This window comes from Amia ocellicauda, unplaced genomic scaffold (genome assembly GCF_036373705.1).
Source record: "Amia ocellicauda isolate fAmiCal2 unplaced genomic scaffold, fAmiCal2.hap1 HAP1_SCAFFOLD_194, whole genome shotgun sequence".
Taxonomy (NCBI): domain Eukaryota; kingdom Metazoa; phylum Chordata; class Actinopteri; order Amiiformes; family Amiidae; genus Amia; species Amia ocellicauda.
This window is the reverse complement of record NW_027102757.1, coordinates 47,501-62,500: the sequence shown is the minus strand read 5'-3', so window position 1 is coordinate 62,500 and position 15,000 is coordinate 47,501.

Here is a 15,000-nt window from a genome sequence, read left to right as displayed (position 1 = left end):
TGCCGGGGGCGGGCAGCATACATATTCCGTCTCGTGGCAGCCACCGGAGATATGTCAGAGCCCGTACGCCCCCCGCACTCACCCTTAAAGGCCGGGACAGCCCTTGGGGTTCCTGCCGGGGGGCGGGCAGCATACATATGTCCGTTCCGTGGGAGCCACCGGAGATATGTCAGAGCCCGTACGCCCCCCGCACTCACCCTTAAAGGCCGGGACAGCCCTTGGGGTTCCTGCCGGGGGCGGGCAGCATACATATGTCCGTTCCGTGGGAGCCACCGGAGATATGTCAGAGCCCGTACGCCCCCCGCACTCACCCTTAAAGGCCGGGACAGCCCTTGGGGTTCCTGCCGGGGGGCGGGCAGCATACATATGTCCGTTCCGTGTGAGCCACCGGAGATATGTCAGAGCCCGTACGCCCCCCGCACTCACCCTTAAAGGCCCGCAAGCCCTTGGGGTTCCTGCCGGGGGCGGGCAGCATACATATGTCCGTTCCGTGGGAGCCACCGGAGATATGTCAGAGCCCGTACGCCCCCCGCACTCACCCTTAAAGGCCCGCAAGCCCTTGGGGTTCCTGCCGGGGGCGGGCAGCATACATATGTCCGTTCCGTGGGAACCACCGGGGAGATGTCAGAGCCCGTGAAACCCCGAAAGACAGACCCTTAAAGGCCCGCAAGCCCTTGGGGTGAACGTCTGGGGCGGGCAGCATACATACACCCCGGTCGGGAACCACAGGGAGGTGAGGTCAGAGCCCGTGAAACCCCGAAAGACAGACCCTTAAAGGCCCGCAAGCCCTTGGGGTGAACGTCTGGGGCGGGCAGCATACACACTCTCCACGGCGGGCCGCGAAGACTTAGCGGGCGCAGCCGCCGGAGCGGGCCGCCGACGAGGCCTGAAACGCGGGGTGCGGCCGGGACCGTTCCCCCCCTTGCATTTCGCTGGATGATCAGACAGTCGCAAAGAACCGTCTGAAAATCCCGGGCCAAGTCCAGAAAGTGTCCGTAAAAGAGCTAGCGGGGCCCAGCCACTTTCCTCCAGCAAGTGCCCTTAGCTCAGTTTTGACCTCTCTCATTGCACTAAGTGTCTTCAAAAACCCAGTTCCTGTATTTCCCCCGGCACCGTAGAGAAATGCTGACAGCCTGGAACACTGTGGCGGCTGCACACGGCACTCCCATGCCCGCCGCGAGCAGCCTAGCCCCGCCTCAGACCCGCGAGAACCGCCCATCGGCACACGGCCCGCTGTGCGCCCGAGCCGTTTGGTGTAAAAACTGTCCAAAAGTGGTTTCGACCACTTAGGAACATCGTAGAGACTCGAAATAAAAAGGATTTTGTTGGAAAAGCGATTCTGAGGAAGGCTGTGTTAAAATTAATTTCGGGAAATGTCGTTTACCCCCCCCCAAATGGCTCCGAAGTACCCCCCCCCCACCCCCCCCCTAAAAAACCGTGTTCCGGGGGTTTTTCGAGAAAACAAACACACGGGGTATATAGAGGGGACTGAGACGAATCGAATGACGTGCTTTGCAAAGAAATCGGGGGCTCACAGCCCCCCCAGGAGAGGTTCAAAAGTCGGAGGACTGGTCACCTAACTCCCATTGAAGTCAATGGGGGAAAAATGAAAACTGTCAAAAAGGCTTAAAATGGTTCAAAAACCCACTGGGGCAGTAGATAATCATCCTATTTGAATTTTAAAAGTCTTAGTTTGGCGAAAAAATACCTTTTAATAATTGTTTTAGGGGTCAGAAAAATCAGCTCCGGCTGCCTGGTCACCTAGGGGAGATAGAAAATTTTTCTAAGTTTTTCACTCGGCCGCCTGGTCCCCTAACTCGAAAATTTTAAAGTGCTCCCATCGGTCCCGGGATAGGGTGGCTGATAGCTGGGAGCCCCCTGAGCACTGCCCCGGTGTTAGTTTTCGGAGAAATGCCCCCGTTGATTTGTTATGATTTTTTTTCCGCCGGCCGCCTGGTCGCCCTAATGCAAAGTCAATGGGAGTGAGGAGATAGAAAATTTTTCAAAGTTTTTCACTCGGCCGCCTGGTCCCCTAACTCGAAAATTTTAAAGTGCTCCCATCGGTCCCGGGATAGGGTGGCTGATAGCTGGGAGCCCCCTGAGCACTGCCCCGGTGTTAGTTTTCGGAGAAATGCCTCCGTTGATTTGTTATGATTGTTTTCCCGCCGGCCGCCTGGTCGCCCTAATGCAAAGTCAATGGGAGTGAGGAGATAGAACATTTTTCAAAGTTTTTCACCCGGCCCCAAACGGCTCCAAAACACACTGGGGCTGTGGCTGGGACTCTCACCAGGACTGCCCCCTACTTTATTTCTGGATTAAAAAGCATTCTATATTAATTTTTCGATTTTTGGGACCCGGGACGCCTGGTCACCTAACTCCCCTTCTATCCCTATGGGGGGGGGACGGGGACATCGAAAACGCTCCCATCGCCGCCGAGGCACGCTGCGGGGACTCTCCCTACCATCGCCCCATGCTTCCTTTGAAGAATATATGACGTTTTTCAATTTTCACCGACATTTGAAAATCAAAACTTCAGAACATTTCATAGTTATTCTCAATGGGTTGTCTAGGGGCACACATCTCTAAACTGGGGGAAATGCTCAAAATGATTAAAAAGAAAAACAATGCCCCCAGACCCGGGGGGCTGATAGCTGGGAGCCCCCTGAGCACAGCCCCGGTGTTAGTTTTCGGAGAAATGCCCCCGTTGATTTGTTATGATTTTTTTTCCGCCGGCCGCCTGGTCGCCCTAATGTAAAGTCAATGGGAGTGAGGAGATAGAATATTTTTCAAAGTTTTTCACTCGGCCGTCTGGTCCCCTGACTCGAAAATTTTAAAGTGCTCCCATCGGTCCCGGGATAGGGTGGCTGATAGCTGGGAGCCCCCTGAGCACTGCCCCGGTGTTAGTTTTCGGAGAAATGCCCCCGTTGATTTGTTATGATTTTTTTTCCGCCGGCCGCCTGGTCGCCCTAATGTAAAGTCAATGGGAGTGAGGAGATAGAATATTTTTCAAAGTTTTTCACTCGGCCGTCTGGTCCCCTGACTCGAAAATTTTAAAGTGCTCCCATCGGTCCCGGGATAGGGTGGCTGATAGCTGGGAGCCCCCTGAGCACTGCCCCGGTGTTAGTTTTCGGAGAAATGCCCCCGTTGATTTGTTATGATTTTTTTTCCGCCGGCCGCCTGGTCGCCCTAATGTAAAGTCAATGGGAGTGAGGAGATAGAATATTTTTCAAAGTTTTTCACTCGGCCGTCTGGTCCCCTGACTCGAAAATTTTAAAGTGCTCCCATCGGTCCCGGGATAGGGTGGCTGATAGCTGGGAGCCCCCTGAGCACTGCCCCGGTGTTAGTTTTCGGAGAAATGCCCCCGTTGATTTGTTATGATTTTTTTTCCGCCGGCCGCCTGGTCGCCCTAATGTAAAGTCAATGGGAGTGAGGAGATAGAATATTTTTCAAAGTTTTTCACTCGGCCGTCTGGTCCCCTGACTCGAAAATTTTAAAGTGCTCCCATCGGTCCCGGGATAGGGTGGCTGATAGCTGGGAGCCCCCTGAGCACTGCCCCGGTGTTAGTTTTCGGAGAAATGCCCCCGTTGATTTGTTATGATTTTTTTTCCGCCGGCCGCCTGGTCGCCCTAATGTAAAGTCAATGGGAGTGAGGAGATAGAATATTTTTCAAAGTTTTTCACTCGGCCGCCTGGTCCCCTAACTCGAAAATTTTAAAGTGCTCCCATCGGTCCCGGGATAGGGTGGCTGATAGCTGGGAGCCCCCTGAGCACTGCCCCGGTGTTAGTTTTCGGAGAAATGCCCCCGTTGATTTGTTATGATTTTTTTTCCGCCGGCCGCCTGGTCGCCCTAATGCAAAGTCAATGGGAGTGAGGAGATAGAAAATTTTTCAAAGTTTTTCACTCGGCCGCCTGGTCCCCTAACTCGAAAATTTTAAAGTGCTCCCATCGGTCCCGGGATAGGGTGGCTGATAGCTGGGAGCCCCCTGAGCACTGCCCCGGTGTTAGTTTTCGGAGAAATGCCTCCGTTGATTTGTTATGATTGTTTTCCCGCCGGCCGCCTGGTCGCCCTAATGCAAAGTCAATGGGAGTGAGGAGATAGAACATTTTTCAAAGTTTTTCACCCGGCCCCAAACGGCTCCAAAACACACTGGGGCTGTGGCTGGGACTCTCACCAGGACTGCCCCCTACTTTATTTCTGGATTAAAAAGCATTCTATATTAATTTTTCGATTTTTGGGACCCGGGACGCCTGGTCACCTAACTCCCCTTCTATCCCTATGGGGGGGGGACGGGGACATCGAAAACGCTCCCATCGCCGCCGAGGCACGCTGCGGGGACTCTCCCTACCATCGCCCCATGCTTCCTTTGAAGAATATATGACGTTTTTCAATTTTCACCGACATTTGAAAATCAAAACTTCAGAACATTTCATAGTTATTCTCAATGGGTTGTCTAGGGGCACACATCTCTAAACTGGGGGAAATGCTCAAAATGATTAAAAAGAAAAACAATGCCCCCAGACCCGGGGGGCTGATAGCTGGGAGCCCCCTGAGCACAGCCCCGGTGTTAGTTTTCGGAGAAATGCCCCCGTTGATTTGTTATGATTTTTTTTCCGCCGGCCGCCTGGTCGCCCTAATGTAAAGTCAATGGGAGTGAGGAGATAGAATATTTTTCAAAGTTTTTCACTCGGCCGTCTGGTCCCCTGACTCGAAAATTTTAAAGTGCTCCCATCGGTCCCGGGATAGGGTGGCTGATAGCTGGGAGCCCCCTGAGCACTGCCCCGGTGTTAGTTTTCGGAGAAATGCCCCCGTTGATTTGTTATGATTTTTTTTCCGCCGGCCGCCTGGTCGCCCTAATGTAAAGTCAATGGGAGTGAGGAGATAGAATATTTTTCAAAGTTTTTCACTCGGCCGTCTGGTCCCCTGACTCGAAAATTTTAAAGTGCTCCCATCGGTCCCGGGATAGGGTGGCTGATAGCTGGGAGCCCCCTGAGCACTGCCCCGGTGTTAGTTTTCGGAGAAATGCCCCCGTTGATTTGTTATGATTTTTTTTCCGCCGGCCGCCTGGTCGCCCTAATGTAAAGTCAATGGGAGTGAGGAGATAGAATATTTTTCAAAGTTTTTCACTCGGCCGTCTGGTCCCCTGACTCGAAAATTTTAAAGTGCTCCCATCGGTCCCGGGATAGGGTGGCTGATAGCTGGGAGCCCCCTGAGCACTGCCCCGGTGTTAGTTTTCGGAGAAATGCCCCCGTTGATTTGTTATGATCCGTAGTTGCCGGCCGGCCGCCCGGCATTGCTCTATCGGATGGAGCGTGTGCTGGCTATGGGAGATTTAGCGATTTTCGGAACCGGCCCCGATCGCCCCCCAAACCGGGTGGCCACGAGGTGGGACCCCCCTGAGCACTGCCCCGGTGTTAGTTTTCCGAGAAATGCCCCCGTTGATTTGTTATGATCCGTAGTTGCCGGCCGGCCGCCCGGCATTGCTCTATCGGATGGAGCGTGGGCTGGCTATGGGAGATTTAGCGATTTTCGGAACCGGCCCCGATCGCCCCCCAAACCGGGTGGCCACGAGGTGGGACCCCCCTGAGCACTGCCCCGGTGTTAGTTTTCCGAGAAATGCCCCCGTTGATTTGTTATGATCCGTAGTTGCCGGCCGGCCGCCCGGCATTGCTCTATCGGATGGAGCGTGTGCTGGCTATGGGAGATTTAGCGATTTTCGGAACCGGCCCCGATCGCCCCCCAAACCGGGTGGCCACGAGGTGGGACCCCCCTGAGCACTGCCCCGGTGTTAGTTTTCCGAGAAATGCCCCCGTTGATTTGTTATGATCCGTAGTTGCCGGCCGGCCGCCCGGCATTGCTCTATCGGATGGAGCGTGGGCTGGCTATGGGAGATTTAGCGATTTTCGGAACCGGCCCCGATCGCCCCCCAAACCGGGTGGCCACGAGGTGGGACCCCCCTGAGCACTGCCCCGGTGTTAGTTTTCCGAGAAATGCCCCCGTTGATTTGTTATGATCCGTAGTTGCCGGCCGGCCGCCCGGCATTGCTCTATCGGATGGAGCGTGGGCTGGCTATGGGAGATTTAGCGATTTTCGGAACCGGCCCCGATCGCCCCCCAAACCGGGTGGCCACGAGGTGGGACCCCCCTGAGCACTGCCCCGGTGTTAGTTTTCCGAGAAATGCCCCCGTTGATTTGTTATGATCCGTAGTTGCCGGCCGGCCGCCCGGCATTGCTCTATCGGATGGAGCGTGGGCTGGCTATGGGAGATTTAGCGATTTTCGGAACCGGCCCCGATCGCCCCCCAAACCGGGTGGCCACGAGGTGGGACCCCCCTGAGCACTGCCCCGGTGTTAGTTTTCCGAGAAATGCCCCCGTTGATTTGTTATGATCCGTAGTTGCCGGCCGGCCGCCCGGCATTGCTCTATCGGATGGAGCGTGGGCTGGCTATGGGAGATTTAGCGATTTTCGGAACCGGCCCCGATCGCCCCCCAAACCGGGTGGCCACGAGGTGGGACCCCCCTGAGCACTGCCCCGGTGTTAGTTTTCCGAGAAATGCCCCCGTTGATTTGTTATGATCCGTAGTTGCCGGCCGGCCGCCCGGCATTGCTCTATCGGATGGAGCGTGGGCTGGCTATGGGAGATTTAGCGATTTTCGGAACCGGCCCCGATCGCCCCCCAAACCGGGTGGCCACGAGGTGGGACCCCCCTGAGCACTGCCCCGGTGTTAGTTTTCCGAGAAATGCCCCCGTTGATTTGTTATGATTATTTTTCGCCCAGGCGATGTGCCTTTTCATTTTGTTTTGCACTTTCCTTCATTCCTTGGTGCATGCTACCATCTAACGGACACATTTCGGTACTGCAGTTTGAAAGTAATTTCCCCGTCTAGGGATCTCTCAATGCCCTGGGCTGCGAAAGGAGGGCAAGGACACCCTATGTTCTCATGAGTGCAAAGCCCCCCCGGCTTCAAGGCATTCCAAAAGGAAAACCGGAGACACTGCTGCACACACACACACACACACACACACACACACACACACACACACACACACACACACACACACAGAGAGAGAGAGAGTAGTCACACAGTGGAATAAACTCCCCAGCGATGTGGTAGAAGCTGAAAGTTGGGGAACATTGTGATGGTCTATATTTCTTGGCAGATAATAAAAGATGCTCTTATCATGCCTCCGTTGATGTGTTATGATCCATAGGTTGCCGGCCGCCCGGCATTGCTCTGATCGGATGGACCGTGGGCTGCCTATGGCAGAGTATGGGCGATTCTTCAGCCGGCCCCGATGGCCCCCCAAACCGGGTGGCCACGAGGTGGGACCCCCCTGAGCACTGCCCCGGTGTTAGTTTTCCGAGAAATGCCCCCGTTGATTTGTTACGATTATTTTTGGCCCAGGCGATGTGCCTTTTCATTTTGTTTTGCACTTTCCTTCATTCCTTGGTGCATGCTGCCATCTAACGGACACATTTCGGTACTGCAGTTTGAAAGTAATTTCCCCGTCTAGGGATCTCTCTCTCGTCTAGGGACACTGCTGTACACACACACACACACACACACAGTGAGAGAGAGGGAGAGATAGAGAGAGGGAGAGATAGAGAGAGGGAGAGATAGAGAGAGAGAGGTGGAGAGGGAGAGAGAGGTGGAGATAGAGAGATGGAGATAGAGAGAGATGGAGATAGAGAGAGATGGAGATAGAGAGAGAGATGGTGATAGAGAGATAGAGATAGAGAGAGAGAGATGGTGATAGAGAGATGGAGATAGAGAGAGAGATGGTGATAGAGAGAGAGTCGTCACACTCTGGAACAAACTCCCCAGAAGCTGAAAGTTGGGGAACATTATGATGATCTTTATTTCTTGGCAGATAATAAATGATGATCTTACAGAGGGCGACTTACAACACCAGTGCAAACATACAGCGAAGTACAAGGCATCAATCACGACAGAATCCCTTGAGTTAAAGCAGCAGATTCAGAATAACACACGTCCAAACAGACTGGAGAGGACCCTAAAACGAGCACGAGAGGTGTCGAATATGTGGCCTCCTCTCGCTTGTAAACTCTCTCGTGTTCCTGTCGATGGGGTCGGCGGCTCGGGGCAGCGGCCTAGCAGCAGCAGGCAGGCAGGCTGACCTCCAGGGCAGGCAGGCAGGCAGGCAGGGCTGGAAGGCAGGCAGGCAGACCTCCAGGGCTGGAAGGCTGACCTCCAGGGCAGGCAGGCAGGGCTGTGTGGCTGGGGAGGGCAGGCTGGCAGGCTGGTAGGCCGTGCTGCCAGGGCTGGAAGGCTGACCTCCAGGGCAGGCAGGCAGGCAGGCAGGGCTGGAAGGCAGGCAGGCAGACCTCCAGGGCTGGAAGGCTGACCTCCAGGGCAGGCAGGCAGGGCTGTGTGGCTGGGGAGGGCAGGCTGGCAGGCTGGTAGGCCGTGCTGCCAGGGCTGGAAGGCTGACCTCCAGGGCAGGCAGGCAGGCAGGCAGGGCTGGAAGGCAGGCAGGCAGACCTCCAGGGCAGGCAGGCAGACCTCCAGGGCTAACAGGCAGGCAGGCAGACCTCCAGGGCTGGATAGCAGACCTCCAGGGCAGGCAGGCAGACCTCCAGGGCAGGCAGGCAGACCTCCAGGGCTGGATAGCAGACCTCCAGGGCTAACAGGCAGACCTCCAGGGCAGGCAGGCAGACCTCCAGGGCAGGCAGTGCTGCTACCAGGGCTGGATAGCAGACCTCCAGGGCAGGCAGGCAGACCTCCAGGGCTAACAGGCTGACCTCCAGGGCTAACAGGCAGGCAGGCAGACCTCCAGGGCTGGATAGCAGACCTCCAGGGCAGGCAGTGCTGCTACCAGGGCTGGATAGCAGACCTCCAGGGCTGGATAGCAGACCTCCAGGGCAGGCAGGCAGACCTCCAGGGCTGGATAGCAGACCTCCAGGGCTGGCAGTGCTGCTACCAGGGCAGGCAGGCAGACCTCCAGGGCTGGATAGCAGACCTCCAGGGCAGGCAGTGCTGCTACCAGGGCTGGATAGCAGACCTCCAGGGCTAACAGGCAGACCTCCAGGGCTGGATAGCAGACCTCCAGGGCAGGCAGTGCTGCTGCCAGGGCAGGCAGGCAGACCTCCAGGGCAGGCAGTGCTGCTACCAGGGCTAACAGGCAGGCAGGCAGACCTCCAGGGCTGGATAGCAGACCTCCAGGGCAGGCAGTGCTGCTACCAGGGCTGGATAGCAGACCTCCAGGGCTAACAGGCAGACCTCCAGGGCTGGAAGGCAGACCTCCAGGGCTAACAGGCTGACCTCCAGGGCAGGCAGGCAGACCTCCAGGGCAGGCAGTGCTGCTACCAGGGCTGGATAGCAGACCTCCAGGGCTGGCAGGCTGACCTCCAGGGCAGGCAGGCAGGCAGGCAGGCAGGCAGTGCTGCTACCAGGGCAGGCAGGCAGACCTCCAGGGCTAACAGGCTGACCTCCAGGGCTAACAGGCAGGCAGGCAGACCTCCAGGGCTGGATAGCAGACCTCCAGGGCTAACAGGCAGACCTCCAGGGCTGGATAGCAGACCTCCAGGGCTGGCAGGCAGACCTCCAGGGCTGGATAGCAGACCTCCAGGGCTAACAGGCAGGCAGGCAGACCTCCAGGGCAGGCAGGCAGACCTCCAGGGCAGGCCGGCAGACCTCCAGGGCAGGCAGTGCTGCTACCAGGGCAGGCAGGCAGACCTCCAGGGCTGGATAGCAGACCTCCAGGGCAGGCAGTGCTGCTACCAGGGCTGGATAGCAGACCTCCAGGGCTGGATAGCAGACCTCCAGGGCTAACAGGCAGACCTCCAGGGCTGGATAGCAGACCTCCAGGGCTGGCAGGCAGACCTCCAGGGCTGGATAGCAGACCTCCAGGGCTAACAGGCAGACCTCCAGGGCTGGATAGCAGACCTCCAGGGCTAACAGGCAGACCTCCAGGGCTGGATAGCAGACCTCCAGGGCAGGCAGTGCTGCTGCCAGGGCAGGCAGGCAGACCTCCAGGGCAGGCAGTGCTGCTACCAGGGCTAACAGGCAGGCAGGCAGACCTCCAGGGCTGGATAGCAGACCTCCAGGGCAGGCAGTGCTGCTACCAGGGCTGGATAGCAGACCTCCAGGGCTAACAGGCAGACCTCCAGGGCTGGAAGGCAGACCTCCAGGGCTAACAGGCTGACCTCCAGGGCAGGCAGGCAGACCTCCAGGGCAGGCAGTGCTGCTACCAGGGCTGGATAGCAGACCTCCAGGGCTGGCAGGCTGACCTCCAGGGCAGGCAGGCAGGCAGGCAGGCAGGCAGTGCTGCTACCAGGGCAGGCAGGCAGACCTCCAGGGCTAACAGGCTGACCTCCAGGGCTAACAGGCAGGCAGGCAGACCTCCAGGGCTGGATAGCAGACCTCCAGGGCTAACAGGCAGACCTCCAGGGCTGGATAGCAGACCTCCAGGGCTGGCAGGCAGACCTCCAGGGCTGGATAGCAGACCTCCAGGGCTAACAGGCAGGCAGGCAGACCTCCAGGGCAGGCAGGCAGACCTCCAGGGCAGGCCGGCAGACCTCCAGGGCAGGCAGTGCTGCTACCAGGGCAGGCAGGCAGACCTCCAGGGCTGGATAGCAGACCTCCAGGGCAGGCAGTGCTGCTACCAGGGCTGGATAGCAGACCTCCAGGGCTGGATAGCAGACCTCCAGGGCTAACAGGCAGACCTCCAGGGCTGGATAGCAGACCTCCAGGGCTGGCAGGCAGACCTCCAGGGCTGGATAGCAGACCTCCAGGGCTAACAGGCAGACCTCCAGGGCTGGATAGCAGACCTCCAGGGCTAACAGGCAGACCTCCAGGGCTGGATAGCAGACCTCCAGGGCAGGCAGTGCTGCTGCCAGGGCAGGCAGGCAGACCTCCAGGGCAGGCAGTGCTGCTACCAGGGCTAACAGGCAGGCAGGCAGACCTCCAGGGCTGGATAGCAGACCTCCAGGGCAGGCAGTGCTGCTACCAGGGCTGGATAGCAGACCTCCAGGGCTAACAGGCTGACCTCCAGGGCTAACAGGCAGACCTCCAGGGCAGGCAGGCAGAGCTCCAGGGCAGGCAGGCAGAGCTCCAGGGCAGGCAGGCAGACCTCCAGGGCAGGCAGGCAGACCTCCAGGGCAGGCAGGCAGACCTCCAGGGCTAACAGGCAGGCAGGCAGACCTCCAGGGCAGGCAGGCAGACCTCCAGGGCTAACAGGCAGACCTCCAGGGCAGGCAGGCAGACCTCCAGGGCAGGCAGGCAGACCTCCAGGGCTGGATAGCAGACCTCCAGGGCAGGCAGGCAGACCTCCAGGGCTGGATAGCAGACCTCCAGGGCTAACAGGCTGACCTCCAGGGCTAACAGGCAGGCAGGCAGACCTCCAGGGCAGGCAGGCAGGCAGGCAGGCAGGCAGGCAGGCAGACCTCCAGGGCTAACAGGCAGGCAGGCAGACCTCCAGGGCTGGATAGCAGACCTCCAGGGCAGGCAGGCAGACCTCCAGGGCAGGCAGGCAGACCTCCAGGGCAGGCAGTGCTGCTACCAGGGCTGGATAGCAGACCTCCAGGGCTGGATGGCAGGCAGGCAGACCTCCAGGGCAGGCAGGCAGACCTCCAGGGCAGGCAGTGCTGCTGCCAGGGCAGGCAGGCAGACCTCCAGGGCTGGATAGCAGACCTCCAGGGCTGGATAGCAGACCTCCAGGGCAGGCAGTGCTGCTGCCAGGGCAGGCAGGCAGACCTCCAGGGCAGGCAGTGCTGCTACCAGGGCTAACAGGCAGGCAGGCAGACCTCCAGGGCTGGATAGCTGACCTCCAGGGCAGGCAGTGCTGCTACCAGGGCTGGATAGCAGACCTCCAGGGCTAACAGGCAGACCTCCAGGGCAGGCAGGCAGACCTCCAGGGCTAACAGGCAGGCAGGCAGACCTCCAGGGCAGGCAGGCAGACCTCCAGGGCAGGCCGGCAGACCTCCAGGGCAGGCAGTGCTGCTACCAGGGCTGGATAGCAGACCTCCAGGGCTAACAGGCAGACCTCCAGGGCTGGAAGGCAGACCTCCAGGGCTGGCAGGCTGACCTCCAGGGCAGGCAGTGCTGCTGCCAGGGCAGGCAGGCAGACCTCCAGGGCTGGATAGCAGATCTCCAGGGCAGGCAGTGCTGCTACCAGGGCTGGATAGCAGACCTCCAGGGCTAACAGGCTGACCTCCAGGGCTAACAGGCAGGCAGGCAGACCTCCAGGGCAGGCAGGCAGACCTCCAGGGCTAACAGGCTGACCTCCAGGGCTGGATAGCAGACCTCCAGGGCTGGATAGCAGACCTCCAGGGCAGGCAGTGCTGCTGCCAGGGCAGGCAGGCAGACCTCCAGGGCTGGATAGCAGATCTCCAGGGCAGGCAGTGCTGCTACCAGGGCTGGATAGCAGACCTCCAGGGCTAACAGGCAGACCTCCAGGGCTGGAAGGCAGACCTCCAGGGCTAACAGGCTGACCTCCAGGGCAGGCAGGCAGACCTCCAGGGCAGGCAGTGCTGCTACCAGGGCTGGATAGCAGACCTCCAGGGCTGGCAGGCTGACCTCCAGGGCAGGCAGGCAGGCAGGCAGGCAGGCAGTGCTGCTACCAGGGCAGGCAGGCAGACCTCCAGGGCTAACAGGCTGACCTCCAGGGCTAACAGGCAGGCAGGCAGACCTCCAGGGCTGGATAGCAGACCTCCAGGGCTAACAGGCAGACCTCCAGGGCTGGATAGCAGACCTCCAGGGCTGGCAGGCAGACCTCCAGGGCTGGATAGCAGACCTCCAGGGCAGGCAGTGCTGCTGCCAGGGCAGGCAGGCAGACCTCCAGGGCAGGCAGTGCTGCTACCAGGGCTAACAGGCAGGCAGGCAGACCTCCAGGGCTGGATAGCAGACCTCCAGGGCAGGCAGTGCTGCTACCAGGGCTGGATAGCAGACCTCCAGGGCTAACAGGCAGACCTCCAGGGCTGGAAGGCAGACCTCCAGGGCTAACAGGCTGACCTCCAGGGCAGGCAGGCAGACCTCCAGGGCAGGCAGTGCTGCTACCAGGGCTGGATAGCAGACCTCCAGGGCTGGCAGGCTGACCTCCAGGGCAGGCAGGCAGGCAGGCAGGCAGGCAGTGCTGCTACCAGGGCAGGCAGGCAGACCTCCAGGGCTAACAGGCTGACCTCCAGGGCTAACAGGCAGGCAGGCAGACCTCCAGGGCTGGATAGCAGACCTCCAGGGCTAACAGGCAGACCTCCAGGGCTGGATAGCAGACCTCCAGGGCTGGCAGGCAGACCTCCAGGGCTAACAGGCAGACCTCCAGGGCAGGCAGGCAGACCTCCAGGGCAGGCAGTGCTGCTACCAGGGCTGGATAGCAGACCTCCAGGGCAGGCAGGCAGACCTCCAGGGCTAACAGGCTGACCTCCAGGGCTAACAGGCAGGCAGGCAGACCTCCAGGGCTGGATAGCAGACCTCCAGGGCAGGCAGTGCTGCTACCAGGGCTGGATAGCAGACCTCCAGGGCAGGCAGGCAGACCTCCAGGGCTGGATAGCAGACCTCCAGGGCAGGCAGGCAGACCTCCAGGGCTGGATAGCAGACCTCCAGGGCTAACAGGCTGACCTCCAGGGCTAACAGGCAGGCAGGCAGACCTCCAGGGCAGGCAGGCAGGCAGGCAGGCAGGCAGGCAGGCAGACCTCCAGGGCTAACAGGCAGGCAGGCAGACCTCCAGGGCTGGATAGCAGACCTCCAGGGCAGGCAGGCAGACCTCCAGGGCAGGCAGGCAGACCTCCAGGGCTGGATAGCAGACCTCCAGGGCTAACAGGCAGACCTCCAGGGCAGGCAGGCAGACCTCCAGGGCAGGCAGTGCTGCTACCAGGGCTGGATAGCAGACCTCCAGGGCAGGCAGGCAGACCTCCAGGGCTAACAGGCTGACCTCCAGGGCTAACAGGCAGGCAGGCAGACCTCCAGGGCTGGATAGCTGACCTCCAGGGCAGGCAGTGCTGCTACCAGGGCTGGATAGCAGACCTCCAGGGCTAACAGGCAGACCTCCAGGGCAGGCAGGCAGACCTCCAGGGCTAACAGGCAGGCAGGCAGACCTCCAGGGCAGGCAGGCAGACCTCCAGGGCAGGCCGGCAGACCTCCAGGGCAGGCAGTGCTGCTACCAGGGCTGGATAGCAGACCTCCAGGGCTAACAGGCAGACCTCCAGGGCTGGAAGGCAGACCTCCAGGGCTGGCAGGCTGACCTCCAGGGCAGGCAGTGCTGCTGCCAGGGCAGGCAGGCAGACCTCCAGGGCTGGATAGCAGATCTCCAGGGCAGGCAGTGCTGCTACCAGGGCTGGATAGCAGACCTCCAGGGCTAACAGGCTGACCTCCAGGGCTAACAGGCAGGCAGGCAGACCTCCAGGGCAGGCAGGCAGACCTCCAGGGCTAACAGGCTGACCTCCAGGGCTGGATAGCAGACCTCCAGGGCTGGATAGCAGACCTCCAGGGCAGGCAGTGCTGCTGCCAGGGCAGGCAGGCAGACCTCCAGGGCTGGATAGCAGATCTCCAGGGCAGGCAGTGCTGCTACCAGGGCTGGATAGCAGACCTCCAGGGCTAACAGGCTGACCTCCAGGGCTAACAGGCAGGCAGGCAGACCTCCAGGGCAGGCAGTGCTGCTACCAGGGCAGGCAGTGCTGCTACCAGGGCTGGAAGGCAGACCTCCAGGGCTAACAGGCAGGCAGGCAGACCTCCAGGGCTGGAAGGCAGACCTCCAGGGCTGGATAGCTGACCTCCAGGGCTAACAGGCAGACCTCCAGGGCTAACAGGCTGACCTCCAGGGCTAACAGGCAGGCAGGCAGACCTCCAGGGCTGGATAGCAGACCTCCAGGGCTAACAGGCAGACCTCCAGGGCTGGAAGGCAGACCTCCAGGGCTGGCAGGCTGACCTCCAGGGCAGGCAGGCCGGGCCCCCGGTGCTGCATCTCGGCCGCTGCCTGGGGCGGACCGGCCCGGGTGCCCTTGCGCTTTTTCGACACCAGGGGGCAGTTGGGTGCCATTCCGTCCCTCG